Here is a 15,556-nt window from a genome sequence, read left to right as displayed (position 1 = left end):
CAGCAGTCCAGGTTGCTGATGTCAGTTTGTAGGGCTCCCTTGGGTCTATCAGGGCAGCACAAGTTAGAGGTGCGGACAACTTCGGTGTGGGGTCCATCCTTCGATATAAGGATTCTTTGCAGTCAGGGCCAGGGGCCCCTGGGCACATCCTTTTTCCATTTTCCCTGGGAAAGAAAACTCAGCAGTCCAGGTTGCTGATGTCAGTTTGTAGGGCCCCCTTGGTTCTATCAGGGCAGCACAAGTTTGAGGTGGGGACAACTTCGGTGTGGGGTCCATCCTTCGATATAAGGATTCTTTGCAGTCAGGGCCAGGGGCCCCCGGGCACATCCTTTTTCCATTTTCCCTGGGAAAGAAAACTCAGCAGTCCAGGTTCCTGATGTCAGTTTGTAGGGCTCCCTTGGGTCTATCAGGGCAGCACAAGTTTGAGGTGGGGACAACTTCGGTGTGGGGTCCATCCTTCGATATAAGGATTTTTTGCAGTGAGGGCCCTGCCCAGAACCAGTGGCCCCCGGGCACATCCTTTTTCCATTTTCCCTGGGAAAGAAAACTCAGCAGTCCAGGTTCCTGATGTCAGTTTGTAGGGCTCCCTTGGGTCTATCAGGGCAGCACAAGTTTGAGGTGGGGACAACTTCGGTGTGGGGTCCATCCTTTGATATAAGGATTCTTTGCAGTGAGGTCCCTGCCCAGGGCCAGGGGCCCCCGGGCACATCCTTTGGCCATTTTCCCTGGGAAAGAAAACTCAGCAGTCCAGGTTCCTGATGTCAGTTTGTAGGGTTCCCTTGGGTCTATCACGGTGGCACAAGTTTGAGGTGGGGACAACATCGGTGTGGGGTCCATCCTTCGATATAATGATTCTTTGCAGTCAGGGCCAGGGGCCCCTGGGCACATCCTTTTTCCATTTTCCCTGGGAAAGAAAACTCAGCAGTCCAGGTTGCTGATGTCAGTTTGTAGGGCTCCCTTGGGTCTATCAGGGCAGCACAAGTTTGAGGTGGGGACAACTTCGGTGTGGGGTCCATCCTTCGAAATAAGGATTCTTTGCAGTCAGGACACAGCCCAGGGCCAGGGGCCCCTTGGCACGTCCTTTTTCCATTTTCCCTGGGAAAGAAAACTCAGCAGTCCAGGTTCCTGATGTCAGTTTGTAGGGCTCCCTTGGGTCTATCAGGGCAGCACAAGTTTGAGGTGGGGACAACTTCGGTGTGGGGTCCATCCTTCGATATAAGGATTCTTTGCAGTGAGGTCCCTGCCCAGGGCCAGGGGCCCCCGGGCACATCCTTTGGCCATTTTCCCTGGGAAAGAAAACTCAGCAGTCCAGGTTCCTGATGTCAGTTTGTAGGGCTCCCTTGGGTCTATCAGGGCAGCACAAGTTTGAGGTGGGGACAACTTCGGTGTGGGGTCCATCCTTCGATATAAGGATTCTTTGCAGTCAGGGCCAGGGGCCCCTGGGCACATCCTTTTTCCATTTTCCCTGGGAAAGAAAACTCAGCAGTCCAGGTTCCTGATGTCAGTTTGTAGGGCTCCCTTGGGTCTATCAGCGTAGCACAATTTTGAGGTGGGGACAAATTTGGTGTGGGGTCCATCCTTCGATATAAGGATTCTTTGCAGTCAGGGCCAGGGGCCCCCGGGCACATCCTTTGGCCATTTTCCCTGGGAAAGAAAACTCAGCAGTCCAGGTTCCTGATGTCAGTTTGTAGGGCTCCCTTGGGTCTATCAGGGCAGCACAAGTTTGAGGTGGGGACAACTTCGGTGTGGGGTCCATCCTTCGATATAAGGATTTTTTGCAGTGAGGGCCCTGCCCAGAACCAGTGGCCCCCGGGCACATCCTTTTTCCATTTTCCCTGGGAAAGAAAACTCAGCAGTCCAGGTTCCTGATGTCAGTTTGTAGGGCTCCCTTGGGTCTATCAGGGCAGCACAAGTTAGAGGTGGGGACAACTTCGGTGTGGGGTCCATCCTTCGATATAAGGATTTTTTGCAGTGAGGGCCCTGCCCAGAACCAGTGGCCCCCGGGCACATCCTTTTTCCATTTTCCCTGGGAAAGAAAACTCAGCAGTCCAGGTTCCTGATGTCAGTTTGTAGGGCTCCCTTGGGTCTATCAAGGCAGCACAAGTTTGAGGTGGGGACAACTTCGGTGTGGGGTCAATCCTTCGATATAAGGATTTTTTGCAGTCAGGGCCAGGGGCCCCCGGGAACATCCTTTTTCCATTTTCCCTGGGAAAGAAAACTCAGCAGTCCAGGTTCCAGATGTCAGTTTGTAGGGCTCCCTTGGGTCTATCAGGGTAGCACAAGTTTGAGGTGGGGACAACTTCGGTGTGGGGTCCATCCTTCGATATAAGGATTCTTTGCAGTCAGGCCCCAGCCCAGGGCCAGGGGCCCCTGGGCATATCCGTTGGCCAATTTCCCTGGGAAAGAAAACTCAGCAGTCCAGGTTGCTGATGTCAGTTTGTAGGGCTCCCTTGGGTCTATCAGGGCAGCACATGTTTGAGGTGGGGACAATTTTGGTGTGGGGTCCATCCTTCGATATAAGGATTTTTTGCAGTGACGGGCCTGCTCAGGGCCAGGGGCCCCTGGGCACATCCTTTTTCCATTTTGCCTGGGAAAGAAAACTCAGCAGTCCAGGTTGCTGATGTCAGTTTGTAGGGCTCCCTTGGGTCTATCAGGGCAGCACAAGTTTGAGGTGGGGACAACTTCGGTGTGGGGTCCATCCTTCGATATAAGGATTTTTTGCAGTCAGGGCCAGGGGCCCCTTGGCACATCCTTTTTCCATTTTCCCCGGGAAAGAAAACTCAGCAGTCCAGGTTCCTGATGTAAGTTTGTAGGGTTCCCTTGGGTCTATCACGGTGGCACAAGTTTGAGGTGGGGACAACATCGGTGTGGGGTCCATCCTTCGATATAATGATTCTTTGCAGTCAGGGCCAGGGGCCCCTGGGCACATCCTTTTTCCATTTTCCCTGGGAAAGAAAACTCAGCAGTCCAGGTTGCTGATGTCAGTTTGTAGGGCTCCCTTGGGTCTATCAGGGCAGCACAAGTTTGAGGTGGGGACAACTTCGGTGTGGGGTCCATCCTTCGATATAAGGATTCTTTGCAGTGAGGTCCCTGCCCAGGGCCAGGGGCCCCCGGGCACATCCTCTGGCCATTTTCCCTGGGAAAGAAAACGCAGCAGTCCAGGTTCCTGATGTCAGTTTGTAGGGCTCCCTTGGGTCTATCAGGGCAGCACAAGTTTGAGGTGGGGACAACTTCGGTGTGGGGTCCATCCTTCGATATAAGGATTTTTTGCAGTCAGGGCCAGGGGCTCCTGGGCACGTCCATTTTCCCATTTTCCCTGGGAAAGAAAACTTAGCAGTCCAGGTTCCTGATGTCAGTTTGTAGGGCTCCCTTGGGTGTATCAGGGCAGCACAAGTTAGAGGTGGGGACAACTTCGGTGTGGGGTCCATCCTTCGATATAAGGATTTTTTGCAGTCAGGGCCAGGGGCCCCTGGGCACATCCTTTTTCCATTTTCCCTGGGAAAGAAAACTCAGCAGTCCAGGTTCCTGATGTCAATTTGTAGGGCTCCCTTGGGTCTATCAGGGTAGCACAAGTTTGAGGTGGGGACAACTTCGGTGTGGGGTCCATCCTTCGATATAAGGATTTTTTTGCAGTGAGGCCCCAGCCCTGCGTTAGGGGCACCTGGGCACATCCTTTTTCCATTTTCCCTGGGAAAGAAAACTCAGCAGTCCAGGTTCCTGATGTCAGTTTGTAGGGCTCCCTTGGGTCTATCAGGGTAGCACAAGTTTGAGGTGGGGACAACTTCGGTGTGGGGTCCATCCTTAGATATAAGGATTATTTGCAGTGAGGGCCCTGCCCAGGTCCAGGGGCCCCTGGGTACGTCCTTTTTCCATTTTCCCTGGGAAAGAAAACTCAGCAGTCCAGGTTCCTGATGTCAGTTTGTAGGGCTCCCTTGGGTCTATCAAGGCAGCACAAGTTTGAGGTGGGGACAACTTCGGTGTGGGGTCCATCCTTCGATATAAGGATTTTTTACAGTGAGGCCCCTGCCCAGGGCCAGGGGCCCCCGGGCACATCCTTTTTCCATTTTCCCTGGGAAAGAAAACTCAGCAGTCCAGGTTCCTGATGTCAGTTTGTAGGGCTCCCTTGGGTCTATCAGGGCAGCACAAGTTTGAGGTGGGGACAACTTCGGTGTGGGGTCCATCCTTCGATATAAGGATTTTTCGCAGTCAGGGCCAGGGGCCCCTGGGCACATCCTTTTTCCATTTTCCCTGGGAAAGAAAACTCAGCAGTCCAGGTTCCTGATGTCAGTTTGTAGGGCTCCCTTGGGTCTATCAGGGCAGCACAAGTTTGAGGTGGGGACAACTTCGGTGTGGGGTCCATCCTTCGATATAAGGATTTTTTGCATTGAGGCCCCTGCCCAGGGCTAGGGGCCCCTTGGCACATCCTTTTTCCATTTTCCCTGGGAAAGAAAACTCAGCAGTCCAGGTTCCTGATGTCAGTTTGTAGGGCTCCCTTGGGTCTATCAGGGCAGCACAAGTTTGAGGTGGGGACAACTTCGGTGTGGGGTCCATCCTTCGATATAAGGATTTTTTGCAGTCAGGGCCCGGGGCCCCCGGGCATATCCTTTGGCCATTTTCCCTGGGAAAGAAAACTCAGCAGTCCAGGTTCCTGATGTCAGTTTGTAGGGCTCCCTTGGGTCTATCAGGGCAGCACAACTTTGAGGTGGGGACAACTTCGGTGTGGGGTCCATCCTTCGATATAAGGATTCTTTGCAGTGAGGTCCCTGCCCAGGGCCAGGGGCCCCCGGGCACATCCTTTGGCCATTTTCCCTGGGAAAGAAAACTCGGCAGTCCAGGTTCGTGAAGTCAGTTTGTAGGGCTCCCTTGGGTCTATCAGGGCAGCACAAGTTTGAGGTGGGGACAACTTCGGTGTGGGGTCCATCCTTCGATATAAGGATTCTTTGCAGTGAGGTCCCTGCCCAGGGCCAGGGGCCCCCGGGCACATCCTTTGGCCATTTTCCCTGGGAAAGAAAACTCAGCAGTCCAGGTTCCTGATGTCAGTTTGTAGGGCTCCCTTGGGTGTATCAGGGCAGCACAAGTTAGAGGTGGGGACAACTTCGGTGTGGGGTCCATCCTTCGATATAAGGATTTTTTGCAGTCAGGGCCAGGGGCCCCATGGCACATCCTTTTTCCGTTTTCCCTGAGAAAGAAAACTCAGCAGTCCAGGTTCCTGATGTCAGTTTGTAGGGCTCCCTTGGGTCTATCAGGGCAGCACAAGTTTGAGGTGGGGACAACTTCGGTGTGGGGTCCATCCATCGATATAAGGATTTTTTGCAGTCAGGGCCAGGGGCCCCCGGGCACAACCTTTTTCCATTTTCCCTGGGAAAGAAAACTCAGCAGTCCAGGTTCCTGATGTCAGTTTGTAGGGCTCCCTTGGGTCTATCAGGGCAGCACAAGTTTGAGGTGGGGACAACTTCGGTGTGGGGTCCATCCTTCGATATAAGGATTCTTTGCAGTGAGGTCCCTGCCCAGGGCCAGGAGCCCCCGGGCACATCCTTTGGCCATTTTCCCTGGGAAAGAAAACGCAGCAGTCCAGGTTCCTGATGTCAGTTTGTAGGGCTCCCTTGGGTCTATCAGGGCAGCACAAGTTTGAGGTGGGGACAACTTCGGTGTGGGGTCCATCCTTCGATATAAGGATTCTTTGCAGTTCGGTCCCTGCCCAGGGCCAGGTGCACCCGGGCACATCCTTTGGCCATTTTCCCTGGGAAAGAAAACTCAGCAGTCCAGGTTGCTGATGTCAGTTTGTAGGGCTCCCTTGGGTCTATCAGGGCAGCACAAGTTTGAGGTGGGGACAACTTTGGTGTGGGGTCCATCCTTCGATATAAGGATTTTTTGCAGTCAGGGCCAGGGGCTCCTGGGCACGTCCATTTTCCCATTTTCCCTGGGAAAGAAAACTTAGCAGTCCAGGTTGCTGATGTCAGTTTGTAGGGCTCCTTTGGGTGTATCAGGGCAGCACAAGTTAGAGGTGGGGACAACTTCGGTGTGGGGTCCATCCTTCGATATAAGGATTTTTTGCAGTCAGGGCCAGGGGCCCCTGGGCACATCCTTTTTCCATTTTCCCTGGGAAAGAAAACTCAGCAGTCCAGGTTCCTGATGTCAATTTGTAGGGCTCCCTTGGGTCTATCAGGGTAGCACAAGTTTGAGGTGGGGACAACTTCGGTGTGGGGTCCATCCTTCGATATAAGGATTTTTTTGCAGTGAGGCCCCAGCCCTGCGTCAGGGGCACCTGGGCACATCCTTTTTCCATTTTCCCTGGGAAAGAAAACTCAGCAGTCCAGGTTGCTGATGTCAGTTTGTAGGGCTCCCTTGGGTCTATCAGGGTAGCACAAGTTTGAGGTGGGGACAACTTCGGTGTGGGGTCCATCCTTAGATATAAGGATTATTTGCAGTGAGGGCCTTGCCCAGGTCCAGGGGCCCCTGGGCACGTCCTTTTTCAATTTTCCATAGGAAAGAAAACTCAGCAGTCCAGGTTCCTGATGTCAGTTTGTAGGGCTCCCTTGGGTCTATCAAGGCAGCACAAGTTTGAGGTGGGGACAACTTCGGTGTGGGGTCCATCCTTCGATATAAGGATTTTTTACAGTGAGGCCCCTGCCCAGGGCTAGGGGCCCCCGGGCACGTCCATTTTCCCATTTTCCCTGGGAAAGAAAACTTAGCAGTCCAGGTTGCTGATGTCAGTTTGTAGGGCTCCCTTGGGTCTATCAGGGCAGCGCAAGTTAGAGGTGGGGACAACTTCGGTGTGGGGTCCATCCATCGATATAAGGATTTTTCGCAGTCAGGGCCAGGGGCCCCTGGGCACATCCTTTTTCCATTTTCCCTGGGAAAGAAAACTCAGCAGTCCAGGTTCCTGATGTCAGTTTGTAGGGCTCCCTTGGGTCTATCAGGGAAGCACAAGTTAGAGGTGGGGACAACTTCGGTGTGGGGTCCATCCTTCGATATAAGGATTTTTTGCAGTCAGGGCCAGGGGCCCCCGGGCACATCCTTTTTCCATTTTCCCTGGGAAAGAAAACTCAGCAGTCCAGGTTCCTGATGTCAGTTTGTAGGGCTCCCTTGGGTCTATCAGGGCAGCACAAGTTTGAGGTGGGGACAACTTCGGTGTGGGGTCCATCCTTCGATATAAGGATTTTTTGCATTGAGGCCCCTGCCCAGGGCTAGGGGCCCCCGGGCACAAACTTTTTCCATTTTCCCTGGGAAAGAAAACTCAGCAGTTCAGGTTCCTGATGTCAGTTTGTAGGGCTCCCTTGGGTCTATCAGGGCAGCATAAGTTTGAGGTGGGGACAACTTCGGTGTGGGGTCCATCCTTCGATATAAGGATTTTTTGCAGTCAGGGCCAGGGGCCCCCGGGCATATCCTTTGGCCATTTTCCCTGGGAAAGAAAACTCAGCAGTCCAGGTTGCTGATGTCAGTTTGTAGGGCTCCCTTGGGTCTATCAGGGTAGCACAAGTTTGAGGTGGGGACAAATTTGGTGTGGGGTCCATCCTTCGATATAAGGATTTTTTGCAGTGAGGGCCCTTCCCAGGGCTATGGGCCCCTGGGCACAACCTTTTTCCATTTTCCCTGGGAAAGAAAACTCAGCAGTCCAGGTTCCTGATGTCAGTTTGTAGGGCTCCCTTGGGTCTATCAGGGCAGCACAAGTTTGAGGTGGGGACAACTTCGGTGTGGGGTCCATCCTTCGATATAAGGATTCTTTGAAGTCAGGGCCCAGCCCAGGTCCAGGGGCCCCTGGGCACATCCTTTTTCCATTTTCCCTGGGAAAGAAAACTCAGCAGTCCAGGTTGCTGATGTCAGTTTGTAGGGCTCCCTTGGGTCTATCAGGGCAGCACAAGTTTGAGGTGGGGACAACTTCGGTGTGGGGTCCATCCTTCGATATAAGGATTCTTTGCAGTCAGGGCCAGGGGCCCCCGTGCACATCCTTTGGCCATTTTCCCTGGGAAAGAAAACTCAGCAGTCCAGGTTCCTGATGTCAGTTTGTAGGGCTCCCTTGGGTCTATCAGGGCAGCACAAGTTTGAGGTGGGGACAACTTTGGTGTGGGGTCCATCCTTCGATATAAGGATTCTTTGCAGTCAGGGCCAGGGGCCCCCGGGCACAGCCTTTTTCCATTTTCCCTGGGAAAGAAAACTCAGCAGTCCAGGTTCCTGATGTCATTTTGTAGGGTTCCCTTGGGTCTATCAGGGTAGCACAAGTTTGAGGTGGGGACAACTTCGGTGTGGGATCCATCCTTCGATATAAGGATTCTTTGCAGTCAGGGCCAAGGGCCCCTGGGCTCATCCTTTTTCCATTTTCCCTGGGAAAGAAAACTCAGCAGTCCAGGTTCCTGATGTCAGTTTGTAGGGCTCCCTTGGGTCTATCAGGGCAGCACAACTTTGAGGTGGGGACGACTTCGGTGTGGGGTCCATCCTTCGATATAAGGATTCTTTGCAGTGACGGGCCTGCCCAGGGCCAGGGACCCCCGGGCACAACCTTTGGCCATTTTCCCTGGGAAAGAAAACTCAGCAGTCCAGGTTCCTGATGTCAGTTTGTAGGGCTCCCTTGGGTCTATCAGGGTAGCACAAGTTTGAGGTGGGGACAACTTCAGTGTGGGGTCCATCCTTCGATATAAGGATTTTTTGCAGTCAGGGCCAGGGGCCCCCGGGCACATCCTTTTTCCATTTTCCCTGGGAAAGAAAACTCAGCAGTCCAGGTTGCTGATGTCAGTTTGTAGGGCTCCCTTGGGTCTATCAGGGCAGCACAAGTTTGAGGTGGGGACAACTTCGGTGTGGGGTCCATCCTTCGATATAAGGTTTTTTTACAGTGAGGCCCCTGCCCAGGGCTAGGGGCCCCCGGGCACATCCTTTTTCCATTTTCCCTGGGAAAGAAAACTCAGCAGTCCAGGTTCCTGATGTCAGTTTGTAGGGCTCCCTTGGGTCTATCAGGGCAGCACAAGTTTGAGGTGGGGACAACTTCGGTGTGGGGTCCATCCTTCGATATAAGGATTTTTTGCAGTGAGGGCCCTGCCCAGAACCAGTGGCCCCCGGGCACATCCTTTTTCCATTTTCCCTGGGAAAGAAAACTCAGCAGTCCAGGTTCCTGATGTCAGTTTGTAGGGCTTCCTTGGGTCTATCAAGGCAGCACAAGTTTGAGGTGGGGACAACTTCGGTGTGGGGTCCATCCTTCGATATAAGGATTTTTTGCAGTGAGGGCCCTTCCCAGGGCTATGGGCCCCCGGGCACAACCTTTTTCCATTTTCCCTGGGAAAGAAAACTCAGCAGTCCAGGTTGCTGATGTCAGTTTGTAGGGCTCCCTTGGGTCTATCAGGGCAGCACAAGTTTGAGGTGGGGACAACTTCGGTGTGGGGTCCATCCTTCGATATAAGGATTCTTTGCAGTCAGGGCCCAGCCCAGGGCCAGGGGCCCCTGGGCACATCCTTTTTCCATTTTCCCTGGGAAAGAAAACTCAGCAGTCCAGGTTCCTGATGTCAGTTTGTAGGGCTCCCTTGGGTCTATCAGGGCAGCACAAGTTTGAGGTGGCGACAACTTCGGTGTGGGGTCCATCCTTCGATATAAGGATTCTTTGCAGTCAGGGCCAGGGGCCCCTGGGCACATCCTTTTTCCATTTTCCCTGGGAAAGAAAACTCAGCAGTCCAGGTTGCTGATGTCAGTTTGTAGGGCTCCCTTGGGTCTATCAGGGCAGCACAAGTTTGAGGTGGGGACAACTTCGGTGTGGGGTCCATTCTTCGATATAAGGATATTTTACAGTGAGGCCCCTGCCCAGGGCTAGGGGCCCCCGGTCACATCCTTTTTCCATTTTCCCTGGGAAAGAAAACTCAGCAGTCCAGGTTCCTGATGTCAGTTTGTAGGGCTCCCTTGGGTCTATCAGGGCAGCACAAGTTTGAGGTGGGGACAACTTCGGTGTGGGGTCCATCCTTCGATATAAGGATTTTTTGCAGTGAGGGCCCTGCCCAGAACCAGTGGCCCCCGGGCACATCCTTTTTCCATTTTCCCTGGGAAAGAAAACTCAGCAGTCCAGGTTCCTGATGTCAGTTTGTAGGGCTCCCTTGGGTCTATCAGGGCAGCACAAGTTAGAGGTGGGGACAACTTCGGTGTGGGGTCCATCCTTTGATATAAGGATTCTTTGCAGTGAGGTCCCTGCCCAGGGCCAGGGGCCCCCGGGCACATCCTTTGGCCATTTTCCCTGGGAAAGAAAACTCAGCAGTCCAGGTTCGTGAAGTCAGTTTGTAGGGCTCCCTTGGGTCTATCAGGGTAGCACAAGTTTGAGGTGGGGACAAATTTGGTGTGGGGTCCATCCTTCGATATAAGGATTCTTTGCAGTCAGGGCCAGGGGCCCCCGGGCACACCCTTTGGCCATTTTCCCTGGGAAAGAAAACTCAGGAGTCCAGGTTCCTGATGTCAGTTTGTAGGGTTCCCTTGGGTCTATCACGGTGGCACAAGTTTGAGGTGGGGACAACATCGGTGTGGGGTCCATCCTTCGATATAATGATTCTTTGCAGTCAGGGCCAGGGGCCCCTGGGCACATCCTTTTTCCATTTTCCCTGGGAAAGAAAACTCAGCAGTCCAGGTTGCTGATGTCAGTTTGTAGGGCTCCCTTGGGTCTATCAGGGCAGCACAAGTTTGAGGTGGGCACAACTTCGGTGTGGGGTCCATCCTTCGAAATAAGGATTCTTTGCAATCAGGACACAGCCCAGGGCCAGGGGCCCCTTGGCACGTCCTTTTTCCATTTTCCCTGGGAAAGAAAACTCAGCAGTCCAGGTTCCTGATGTCAGTTTGTAGGGCTCCCTTGGGTCTATCAGGGCAGCACAAGTTTGAGGTGGGGACAACTTCGGTGTGGGGTCCATCCTTCGATATAAGGATTCTTTGCAGTGAGGTCCCTGCCCAGGGCCAGGGGCCCCCGGGCACATCCTTTGGCCATTTTCCCTGGGAAAGAAAACTCAGCAGTCCAGGTTCCTGATGTCAGTTTGTAGGGCTCCCTTGGGTCTATCAGGGCAGCACAAGTTAGAGGTGGGGACAACTTCAGTGTGGGGTCCATCCTTCGATATAAGGATTCTTTGCAGTGAGGTCCCTGCCCAGGGCCAGGGGCCCCCGGGCACAGCCTTTTTCCATTTTCCCTGGGAAAGAAAACTCAGCAGTCCAGGTTCCTGATGTCAGTTTGTAGGGCTCCCTTGGGTCTATCAGGGCAGCACAAGTTTGAGGTGGGGACAACTTCGGTGTGGGGTCCATCCTTCGATATAAGGATTCTTTGCAGTCAGGGCCAGGGGCCCCTGGGCACATCCTTTTTCCATTTTCCCTGGGAAAGAAAACTCAGCAGTCCAGGTTCCTGATGTCAGTTTGTAGGGCTCCCTTGGGTCTATCAGCGTAGCACAAGTTTGAGGTGGGTACAAATTTGGTGTGGGGTCCATCCTTCGATATAAGGATTCTTTGCAGTCAGGGCCAGGGGCCCCCGGGCACATCCTTTGGCCATTTTCCCTGGGAAAGAAAACTCAGCAGTCCAGGTTCCTGATGTCAGTTTGTAGGGTTCCCTTGGGTCTATCACGGTGGCACAAGTTTGAGGTGGGGACAACATCGGTGTGGGGTCCATCCTTCGATATAATGATTCTTTGCAGTCAGGGCCAGGGGCCCCTGGGCACATCCTTTTTCCATTTTCCCTGGGAAAGAAAACTCAGCAGTCCAGGTTGCTGATGTCAGTTTGTAGGGCTCCCTTGGGTCTATCAGGGCAGCACAAGTTTGAGGTGGGGACAACTTCGGTGTGGGGTCCATCCTTCGAAATAAGGATTCTTTGCAGTCAGGACACAGCCCAGGGCCAGGGGCCCCTTGGCACGTCCTTTTTCCATTTTCCCTGGGAAAGAAAACTCAGCAGTCCAGGTTCCTGATGTCAGTTTGTAGGGCTCCCTTGGGTCTATCAGGGCAGCACAAGTTTGAGGTGGGGACAACTTCGGTGTGGGGTCCATCCTTCGATATAAGGATTCTTTGCAGTGAGGTCCCTGCCCAGGGCCAGGGTCCCCCGGGCACATCCTTTGGCCATTTTCCCTGGGAAAGAAAACTCAGCAGTCCAGGTTCCTGATGTCAGTTTGTAGGGCTCCCTTGGGTCTATCAGGGCAGCACAAGTTTGAGGTGGGGACAACTTCGGTGTGGGGTCCATCCTTCGATATAAGGATTCTTTGCAGTGAGGTCCTTGCCCAGGGCCAGGGGCCCCCGGGCACATCCTTTGGCCATTTTCCCTGGGAAAGAAAACTCAGCAGTCCAGTTTCCTGATGTCAGTTTGTAGGGCTCCCTTGGGTCTATCAGGGTAGCACAAGTTTGAGGTGGGGACAACTTCGGTGTGGGGTCCATCCTTCGATATAAGGATTCTTTGCAGTCAGGGCCAGGGGCCCCTGGGCACATCCTTTTTCCATTTTCCCTGGGAAAGAAAACTCAGCAGTCCAGGTTCCTGATGTCAGTTTGTAGGGCTCCCTTGGGTGTATCAGGGCAGCGCAAGTTAGAGGTGGGGGCAACTTCGGTGTGGGGTCCATCCTTCGATATAAGGATTTTTTGCAGTCAGGGCCAGGGGCCCCTGGGCACATCCTTTTTCCATTTTCCCTGGGAAAGAAAACTCAGCAGTCCAGGTTGCTGATGTCAGTTTGTAGGGCTCCCTTGGGTCTATCAGGGCAGCACAAGTTTGAGGTGGGGACAACTTCGGTGTGGGGTCCATCCTTCGATATAAGGATTTTTTGCATTGAGGGCCCTGCCCAGAACCAGTGGCCCCCGGGCACATCCTTTTTCCATTTTCCCTGGGAAAGAAAACTCAGCAGTCCAGGTTCCTGATGTCAGTTTGTAGGGCTCCCTTGGGTCTATCAAGGCAGCACAAGTTTGAGGTGGGGACAACTTCGGTGTGGGGTCCATCCTTCGATATAAGGATTTTTTGCAGTCAGGGCCAGGGGCCCCCGGGCACACCCTTTTTCCATTTTCCCTGGGAAAGAAAACTCAGCAGTCCAGGTTCCTGATGTCAGTTTGTAGGGCTCCCTTGGGTCTATCAGGGCAGCACAAGTTAGAGGTGGGGACAACTTCGGTGTGGGGTCCATCCTTCGATATAAGGATTTTTTGTAGTGAGGGCCCTGCCCAGAACCAGTGGCCCCCGGGCACATCCTTTTTCCATTTTCCCTGGGAAAGAAAACTCAGCAGTCCAGGTTCCTGATGTCAGTTTGTAGGGCTCCCTTGGGTCTATCAAGGCAGCACAAGTTTGAGGTGGGGACAACTTCGGTGTGGGGTCCATCCTTCGATATAAGGATTTTTTGCAGTCAGGGCCAGGGGCCCCCGGGAACATCCTTTTTCCATTTTCCCTGGGAAAGAAAACTCAGCAGTCCAGGTTCCAGATGTCAGTTTGTAGGGCTCCCTTGGGTCTATCAGGGTAGCACAAGTTTGAGGTGGGGACAACTTCGGTGTGGGGTCCATCCTTCGATATATGGATTCTTTACAGTCAGGCCCCAGCCCAGGGCCAGGGGCCCCTGGGCATATCCATTGGCCAATTTCCCTGGGAAAGAAAACTCAGCAGTCCAGGTTGCTGATGTCAGTTTGTAGGGCTCCCTTGGGTCTATCAGGGCAGCACATGTTTGAGGTGGGGACAATTTTGGTGTGGGCTCCATCCTTCGATATAAGGATTTTTTGCAGTGACGGGCCTGCTCAGGGCCAGGGGCCCCTGGGCACATCCTTTGGCCATTTTCCGTGGGAAAGAATACTCAGCAGTCCAGGTTCCTGATGTCAGTTTGTAGGGCTCCCTTGGGTCTATCAGGGCAGCACAAGTTTGAGGTGGGGACAACTTCGGTGTGGGGTCCATCCCTCGATATAAGGATTTTTCGCAGTCAGGGCCAGGGGCCCCCGGGCACATCCTTTTTCCATTTTGCCTGGGAAAGAAAACTCAGCAGTCCAGGTTCCTGATGTCAGTTTGTAGGGCTCCCTTGGGTCTATCAGGGCAGCACAAGTTTGAGGTGGGGACAACTTCGGTGTGGGGTCCATCCTTCGATATAAGGATTCTTTGCAGTCAGGGCCAGGGGCCCCTTGGCACATCCTTTTTCCATTTTCCCTGGGAAAGAAAACTCAGCAGTCCAGGTTCCTGATGTCAGTTTGTAGGGTTCCCTTGGGTCTATCACGGTGGCACAAGTTTGAGGTGGGGACAACATCGGTGTGGGGTCCATCCTTCGATATAATGATTCTTTGCAGTCAGGGCCAGGGGCCCCCGGGCACAACCTTTTTCCATTTTCCCTGGGAAAGAAAACTCAGCAGTCCAGGTTCCTGATGTCAGTTTGTAGGGCTCCCTTGGGTCTATCAGGGCAGCACAAGTTTGAGGTGGGGACAACTTCGGTGTGGGGTCCATCCTTCGAAATAAGGATTCTTTGCAGTCAGGACACAGCCCAGGGCCAGGGGCCCCCGGGCACATCCTTTGGCCATTTTCCCTGGGAAAGAAAACGCAGCAGTCCAGGTTCCTGATGTCAGTTTGTAGGGCTCCCTTGGGTCTATCAGGGCAGCACAAGTTTGAGGTGGGGACAACTTTGGTGTGGGGTCCATCCTTCGATATAAGGATTCTTTGCAGTCAGGGCCAGGGGCCCCCGGGCACAGCCTTTTTCCATTTTCCCTGGGAAAGAAAACTCAGCAGTCCAGGTTCCTGATGTCATTTTGTAGGGTTCCCTTGGGTCTATCAGGGTAGCACAAGTTTGAGGTGGGGACAACTTCGGTGTGGGATCCATCCTTCGATATAAGGATTCTTTGCAGTCAGGGCCAAGGGCCCCTGGGCTCATCCTTTTTCCATTTTCCCTGGGAAAGAAAACTCAGCAGTCCAGGTTCCTGATGTCAGTTTGTAGGGCTCCCTTGGGTCTATCAGGGCAGCACAACTTTGAGGTGGGGACGACTTCGGTGTGGGGTCCATCCTTCGATATAAGGATTCTTTGCAGTGACGGGCCTGCCCAGGGCCAGGGACCCCCGGGCACAACCTTTGGCCATTTTCCCTGGGAAAGAAAACTCAGCAGTCCAGGTTCGTGAAGTCAGTTTGTAGGGCTCCGTTGGGTCTATCAGGGTAGCACAAGTTTGAGGTGGGGACAACTTCAGTGTGGGGTCCATCCTTCGATATAAGGATTTTTTGCAGTCAGGGCCAGGGGCCCCTGGGCACATCCTTTTTCCATTTTCCCTGGGAAAGAAAACTCAGCAGTCCAGGTTGCTGATGTCAGTTTGTAGGGCTCCCTTGGGTCTATCAGGGCGGCACAAGTTTGAGGTGGGGACAACTTCGGTGTGGGGTCCATCCTTCGATATAAGGTTTTTTTACAGTGAGGCCCCTGCCCAGGGCTAGGGGCCCCCGGGCACATCCTTTTTCCATTTTCCCTGGGAAAGAAAACTCAGCAGTCCAGGTTCCTGATGTCAGTTTGTAGGGCTCCCTTGGGTCTATCAGGGCAGCACAAGTTTGAGGTGGGGACAACTTCGGTGTGGGGTCCATCCTTCGATATAAGGATTTTTTGCAGTGAGGGCCCTGCCCAGAACCAGTGGCCCCCGGGCACATCCTTTT

This window comes from Lonchura striata, chromosome 26 (genome assembly GCF_050655825.1).
Source record: "Lonchura striata isolate lonStrDom1 chromosome 26, ASM5065582v1, whole genome shotgun sequence".
In the NCBI taxonomy this organism is placed as follows: domain Eukaryota; kingdom Metazoa; phylum Chordata; class Aves; order Passeriformes; family Estrildidae; genus Lonchura; species Lonchura striata.
Note: the sequence above shows the minus strand (reverse complement) of the source record.